This window comes from Cupressus sempervirens, chromosome 1 (genome assembly GCF_028749045.1).
Source record: "Cupressus sempervirens isolate cs-2001-9-10 chromosome 1, ASM2874904v1, whole genome shotgun sequence".
Classification (NCBI taxonomy): Eukaryota; Viridiplantae; Streptophyta; class Pinopsida; order Cupressales; family Cupressaceae; genus Cupressus; species Cupressus sempervirens.
In genome coordinates this window covers 491,650,321-491,658,778 of record NC_143118.1, presented here as the reverse complement: position 1 = coordinate 491,658,778, position 8,458 = coordinate 491,650,321, and positions in this window count along the sequence as shown.

Here is an 8,458-nt window from a genome sequence, read left to right as displayed (position 1 = left end):
ATACGGTATTGAAATTGGGAAAATGAGATACCACTGAAAAGTTGATTTCGAGATAGACGTATTGGTATAGGTGTTTCTTGTGAATTTTTCTAGAATGATACTTGTTTTTAATAGTGAAGTCTGATGATTATTTTTACATTCTGAGGGGCATAACTTGCTCAATTTTGTTTCATTATTTCAATCCAAAAGAAGTGCTAGAAAGGTCTCTTTGAGCTCTTTCCATATTCTCTTTTATTTTCATTAGAATTTTTGAAAGGTGCACATGATACTAATTTGAATCATTTTTTCTCTTCTCACTATATAAGCTTTCCTTCTAGCATTTGGGGTTCATATTTTTGCGTTGTGGCAAGTGTTTTTATTCTTGTTCTATAATTTACATCAGTAAACCTTAATTATATCAAAACAAATACCTTCTAAAACAAATGGATGAAACCCCTTCTTGTCTAGCACTTTTGACCCCACATAACTATCACACATGGAAAAACTTGATGACACGACTTCCCTGTTCAAAAGGATTGTGGTCGTGTTTAGATGATGAACAACTAATTTTATAGAGGCCCTTTGAGGTTACACAACATGAGAATAAGATGGATGAGGCCATGGAGTTGATTGCTTTGCAGGTATCTAATAGTTAATAATTTCATCTTGATGGGTGCACTACTCCTTGAGATATGTGGACTAAGCTAGAGGGCTTATTTAGTACAACCAATGAGTTCAGGATACTTCAAATTTAGGTAGAGCTTACATCACTTGTACCTAATTCTTTTCCCTCCATTGATGACTTTATGATGAAGTTTAAACAATATAGATATTTTTTTCACAGTTATGGGAAAGTAAAGACTGATAAGGAGTGCATTTATCTGATTTTGTTAAAGCTTTTAGGAAACTTTCAATTTTTTCTTCTACCTTCCAATCCATTATGGATTCTTTGGGTCCCATATTTACCATGTTCACATTTGAGGTATTCTCTAATCGCTTGACTAGAGAGTAGGCTAAGCTTATATAGTTGGACTCTTTAATAGGATCAAAGAACTAGGCATTGGTTGCTCAGACATCTATAGGAAAGCTAAAGCATAAACTAAAGCCCAAAAGATATTCAGATATGAGTGAGAATTCCTCCAAGCCATCTCCTGTTAGATTCACTAAAATCCACTCTAAAGGGTAAATCTTCTAATTCTAGTGAGTCTTCCTCCAGGACTAAGAAGTTTACAAGTGATCCTTGTAGTGTTTGTGGCAAGGATGGACATCCAATTTCTAGGTGTTAGAAACATCTTGAGGCTTTAGAGGAGGTCATACAACAACACAATATTGCTTCTCTAAAGCCACCACCTCCTCCTTCAAGGAAAGATCATGCTCTTTTCACACTAGCATTTTCTTCTTCTGCTACTTGGATCATTGATTCAGGTGCTTCTCACCATATGACACACTCACTTGATTTGGTTGGTTGCTTGCTTAGAGTGTTACTACATAGATTGCAACTGGTGACTTTGCACAACTTTTAGTTTTAAGTTCTAGCACTATCTCCTCAGAGCATGGTTCCCTATAGGATGTTCTATTGGTTCTGGCCATTTCTACGAACCTCTTATATGTTTATCAAATTTTTCATTCTAGCTCTGGTAAGATACTTGAATTCTCACCACATGATGTGGTTATTCAAGACCTCCTCAATCCTGATTTAATTGTTGTTACTGGGTGTATTGATTTATAGTCTCACTTATATCAATTTGATGGCTTTGAGAGCTCTAATTCTACAAGTGTTTCTCTTGTTTCTCATGCAAACTAAGTGAGAAAACTTTAACATGAGTATTTTGACCATGTCAACTACATATAGCTATAATAGATGAGTACGCAGTAGCTAGTGACTAGGCTACCTCAGATCTCTTATACTGATGGTGTTTTTCAAGGCTATGCACTTGGAAAACATCATAGAGATCCTTTTCTAGAAGGTAGATCCATAGGTGCTAAGGCATCATTGTAGTTGATACAGAGTGATCTTATGTCATTCCCCACTCTATCTTTTTTAGGTGTCGGATATGTGCTTACCTTCATAGATGACTTCTCTAGGTGCAAATGGGTATAGTTTTTGAAGTACAACTCTAATGTCTTTGATTCATTTCAAATCTTTAAGACATTTGTGGAGAACCAGTTTGGTCTTTCTTTTAGGTGTATATGCAATGAGAATGGTAGGGAATATGTGAATCAGTCTTTTAGAGATTTTTACATTGGGCATGGTTTACATTATTAGTTCACAATTCCCCATACCGCTTAGTAGAATGGGGTTGTTGAGAGAAAGAATAGAACATTATGGGAGATGGACAATTGTATGATACAGTCTCAAGATATGAGTCTTTCTTTTTGGGCTGAGGCTATCAATTGTGCCAACTATATTTAGACATGGATGCCTCACAAGACATTACAACATTTGACTCCTGATGAGGCTTGGACTTGTGTCAAACCTGATGTTTCTGCATTTCATATTTTTGGTAGTGAGGCTTGGGCATTTAATCTATATGTAGAGAGGAAAGCTCTAGAGAGGAAGAGTCAACCACTCATATTTATTGGTTATTGTGAGGATGTGGAGGCATGCAAGTTGTTTGATCCTAATTCTAGAGAGGTCTTGTTTTGGCAAGATGTCTAGTTCAATTAGCATTATCCTCTGATGGATCTTCCATCACCAGCTTCTCCCTCATTTCCTAGTACTTCATCTTCTTATCTACATGATTTTTTATCCTTTGAGGAAGATCTTGATGATGATACACCTTCCCCTCCTTCCCCTAATGTTCCACGAGTACCCAATTGGGCCCGTGATACTATTGATGCAATTGGACCTATAGCACGAGATCATTTAGATTCTTGTTGCACTCATGCTCAAACATCTAGTACTAGACTTTTGAAGCATGTCATTTCAGATGATCCACATAATTTTTCACGGGTGATAGGACACTCAAATTAGGACATGGCTATGGATGAAGAGTACTCTTCTTTGATGAACCACACTTGGGATCTTTTTCCTCTTCTAAAAGGAAGAAATTTGGTATGTTGTAGATTGTTCTATTGATAGGTATAAGACACCTCTTATTGCAAAGGGCTTTTTATAGGTGGAGGGTATTGATTACTTTGAGACCTTTGCTCCTATTAGCAAGATGAATTGTGTTCATCTTGTACTCTCTCTTGTAGCTTCTCAAGGATGGACAATATTTCAGATGGATGTGAAGAGTGCCTTTTTGCATGGAGACCTATAGGAGGAGATCTATATGGAGTGACCTTGGGGTTTTGTGCAAGACTCTTCTATGATATGCAGACTTTGAAGGTCCTTGTATCTCAAACAAGCCCCTTAGGCTTGGTATGAGAAGATGGTTTCCTTCTTGCTTGCATCACACTTCACATGTTGTTATTCTAATCCTATAGTGTACATTCAACATCATGGGATTGATCTATTAATACTTGTGCTATATGTTGATGATCTCATTATTATAGGTAGCTCACCCTTTATGACTCAAAGTGTTCAATGAGATTTGAGAGAGCAGTTTGTGATGACATGCCTTAGACTTCTACGTTATTTTTTGGGCCTAGAGTTGTTCAATCTTTGGATGGGATAGCCATACTTCAGTAAAATTATTCTCATGATATGCTTAAGAGATTCAACATGCTTGATTACAAGCCTACTCCCACACCTTTTCAATCAGGTGTTGTTTTATCTACCACTTTCTCTACTCCTACAGTGGATTCCACTTTATATAGACAAATTGTGGGTAGTTTGTTGTACATAATGGACAAATGTCCTAATCTTTCTTTTGTGATTGGCCTTATCTCTTGATTCTCACATGATCCTCATGAGAGTCATTGAAAAGCTGCCAAACATATTTTGAGGTACATTTGGGGTACTACATGTTATTGAATTCACTATACATCAGGGGATCCTCACATTTTTGTTTATACAAACTTGAATTGGGCTCAAAGATTACTTTAGTGGTGAGTCTTCACCATTTGGCAATCCCGTCTCATCAATCTATCGTCATTTGGCGAATAGCGCATGTAACATAGGTCAACCATGTCGCTAGATATTTATACAATTAGAGTCCAATACCAATGGTAGTTGCCCATTAGTTTTCATATGATTGGTCAATAACCTTGGTCCAATCACCACTGTAATATATGTTTTGGATACATTTATTTTAAAATGTTCACCATCCTTTGCATGTTGTTTCTTATTGGACAATGTTCTTTCACCATTACTACAACCAACTAATTTTTCCTTAAGTTGGGTGTCGCCTTCCATTTTCCCGACGTTTGTTGACCACCAGCCCCATTTAGCCAATAGTTTCCTATTGTGGGCTTGCATGGGAAGGTTCATTTTTCCTACATTTGACATTCCCTCTTGTTAATCCTACATAATTTTCCAACCAAGATTGGTAGTATATATACATTCATTCTACACAATTTACTCTTTTCTAGTCTAGAAGTGGAGATTGGCATTTCTTATTGCTACCAAAGTTTCAGAGTGCTAAGTCCATTGCCCATTGACTCATGGACCATGGTTTTTGTATTTTTTTATGTGGTACTAGTACTGGTTATTTTTTACTATCTACTAGACATCTCACATGCTAAGACAGGTTTGTGAATTTTATTGGATAGTACCATAGATTGTAGTACCATAGTACCCTTTTTATGAGAATGACTCATATTATTGTTATTATATGTAGTCTAAGTAGTCTACTATTACAGTATTTGAGTCATCACTATTTGAGTCTTTTGTTCAACAAGTTGAAACTTGATTTGGTTTTTGCAACCTTTATCGGTTTGCAATGTCAAACAAGAGGCATAACAGGGATTTTGGTAGGATCCCTGAAAGCCAAGAAAGGCCACAATTATCAAAATGCAAAACTATATTTGCATATTTTGATGGTGGAAATGTTGGAAACCTACAAGATTGACAAATTAGATCTCCGGTGCATATTGAAAAAGGAGATTCATCAGAAGTTGGAGACCACATTGAAGAAGTTTAAGTTGGTGAACCTAATATCTCAGTCAATGACAAACTTGAACATGATTTGGAGGAAATTCCCCCGAGTAGGGAGTCACAAAATGATATTATAGACTTGGATTTGGGTGAGAAAATCAAAAGTTATTCCATAAATCATGTTCATGCACAGAGGGGAAAAGGAAATTAGAATAAAAAAGAGATCAATCTCGCTAGGATCTATCCAAAAGAAAATTTCAATTAGAATAGGTGAAAAAGTATTAGTTCATAGAACTAGTGGCCAGTATAATTGATGGCGAGCCTCTTGTAGAATGTAGATGTAAGATTTGCATAGAGATAACAAAGAAGGAGAAGAGGTTGCAGTTTAAATTTGATACCATAGAAAAGCATGTCAGTAAAGTTTACAAAAAGGAAACTATAGATGGAATTGAAAAATTCATGCTAACTTTAAAAACAAAGGACAATTGTTTGCATATTAGGAATGCCAAATTATACAAGTTACACAAGCAATTATGGGAGAAGCATTCTATAGTGAAAGGCTCCATTGAAGATTTCATTAAGAAAGCAATGAAAGTGGAAAATATGAGAAAAGATGTTCAATTAAGTGTGGTCTTTTATATTTTGAGTAGAGGGCATCCTATGATAGACTACCCTTCAATTACTGGTATATTATGCTTTTTAAAGTTTGAAACTATTTGAACAGTCTGTAGTTAGTAAATAGCGAGTGGAAATGGGCTAGTTGTCTTGCATAGGTTGAAAAAGAAGATATGAAGGAAAAAAATAAAACAGTTAAATTTCATTGCACTATCTCTAGATGAAGCTACATCAATTGATAATACTTCTTAGGTGTGCATGCATGTTTATACTTTAAATGATCTTTGTCATCAACCCTTTCTACTATCTATTGTTAAATTAAATTGTAGTGCGATAGCCAAAAATTTATATGATTTATTAAAGAGTACTCTAATTGATTATGGAGGTATGGATAACATGGAGATTGCCAAAAAGTTGGTGTGTGCTGAAGTGGATGGAGCTTCAGTTATGCAAGGTCATAAAGGTGGTCTTTGCAAAAAAATCAAGAATGATTTGACACCCTACACTATTCCTATTCACTACATGGCCCATCGAATGAATCTAGCTTTTGGAATTGTCAGCAATTTTGGTTGCGTAAGTAAAGTGGAATCTTTAATAAAAAAGATTGACAAATACTTTTGTCGAAGTCCAAAATTATTTTGAGAATTTTGACACTCTGCTTAAGGACTTACTGATGGGAGGAAGCTTCTTAAAGACAATGATACCAGATGGATCTCTCTGGATGGACCAACGCATCAAGTATTCTTTGAATATCTATCATTTCTTGGACTAATCACTATGTACAAGATAAATTCCCTCAGCTATATTCAAGTCTACCTAATGTTAAGATACTCTTAACTTTAGCAGGTATTCTCCCCATGCTACAAGACATGAGAAATATTATGAAAAAGGTTGAACAAAGAGCTATGTACATTGCAAATATAACAAGCTACATAAAATGACATGTAATAGCCTAGATACTCTTTATCGATTACAACCATTAGATGAATCAAAATTTGCAAAGTGGATAGAAATCACATATTTGAACAATCCTAGGAACCTTTTACATATTGGTGCAAACGATGAGGTATGTGATAGGGTACATGGAGTTGACGTACCAATGCATTGTTATGCCCACATCGATCCAACTCCAACCCCAGTGAAGTAGGAAGTAAAGAAAAATCAAAACCAGAGAAGGTACTTTCACGTGTTACAATTGAAGACTTAAAAAAGATCAAAGACTCTATGATTGACTTTGTCAAGTGAGTTTGTTACAATATTTTTTCACAAATTAGATTCAGATTCCCCCCAGAGGAATTTCTCAAAGCAATGTCTATTATTTTTCCTCAATATTGGTCTCTAAACTATTCGAGTGATTTTTGAAGAAGGATGACGACTTTGATTCAACATTTTTTCAAACCTAAAGTAATCAATGGAGCAACTATAAATGGAATTTTAGATAAATCTCAACTAAGAGATCAATCATATTCTTTTGCAAACATAATGAGGGAGCAATATGATCTTATGGAGAATAAAAATGAAAAGGAAGTGGTAACAAAGCTTTGGAAAAGCCTTAGTCAGAGTAATAAATTAAAAGAGTCAAGACCAAAATATTTCAAGCTTATCAATTTATGTTTGACAATGATATTAGATTCAGTGGAGGATGAGAAAGTTTTCAGTACTTTGGGCTTCCTGAAGTCAAATATTAGAAACAAATTAGACAAAGAATTGGATAATTGTTTGAGGTTCTATAATTCTAGGTATGAGGTAGATAGTTTCTCTTGTGACAGGGATCTCAGTATTTGGAGAAAAAAATGTCAAAGAAGAGGGATGTCCAACATTTCAAACCCAAGTGGCAATGGTAGTGGTGGTGCCAGTGGTGGTGACGGTGGCAGTGGTAGTGGCGATGGCAACAACTCATGTCCTAATATTGGAAGCAATGTAACTTGGCATGCATATTGATAGTGAATTTGAAGAAAACACAACAAACAATGAAATGTTATATTGAATAAATGAAGAGGATTCTGATAATAGTGATGCTGAGCCAGTCTAGGCAGAATGACAACTATAGCAGCTTCTCAACTTCAAGTTCTAACTTTTGTGTGAGTCAAGTAGTAGGCTAGTAGCTTTGGTCTTACCAATTTCAATTCAAATTAATTTATGTTCTCTTGTCTTACCAATGTATAAGACTCTATCTACTAATTAATTATGTTTGTAGAAGTTAATTTATACCTTTCATTCACTATCCTATTAGAGATGCTTAATTTATTTTTTAAACATATTGATGTTACAAACGGACATGTTGAGATTTTTATTGAAACTAGTTTTTACTTTTAGAGTCAACACATGTTGAGATTTTCATGGATTCTAGTTTTTATACATGTTGAAATTTTCATTAATTGTATTTTCTCAATATGCTGAGATTTTCATTGATTCTAGTTTTTATACATGTTGAACTTGAGATTTTCATTCATTCTAGTTTTTAGATATTTTTAGATTTTCATTGATTTTAGTTTCTTCAAGAAATTGTAACATAATGCATTTCACAAAATAAGTTTTCTTTAAAAAAATTGTATTATAATTTATAAATATAAATCAACATGTAACATTATACATTTAACAATTACAAACAATTATACAAATATAGAGCCTATAGAAGTAGAATATTAAAACTCTTTATAAATAACTCAATGTCAAATAACTCTGAATTCCTTTTTATAGATACAAGGGAGTAACAATAGTTGTAGGTCGGTTTGTAATTGTATATATAATTAGATTATTACTACATTATGTGTGTATAGTCGCATTGCCACATTGTGAATTATACAATATTTTCAAATAGGAGTAGAGAAAAAAATTCCGTCTATTCTATGTAGTACTATTATGCTAGTGCCTAGCTATCTA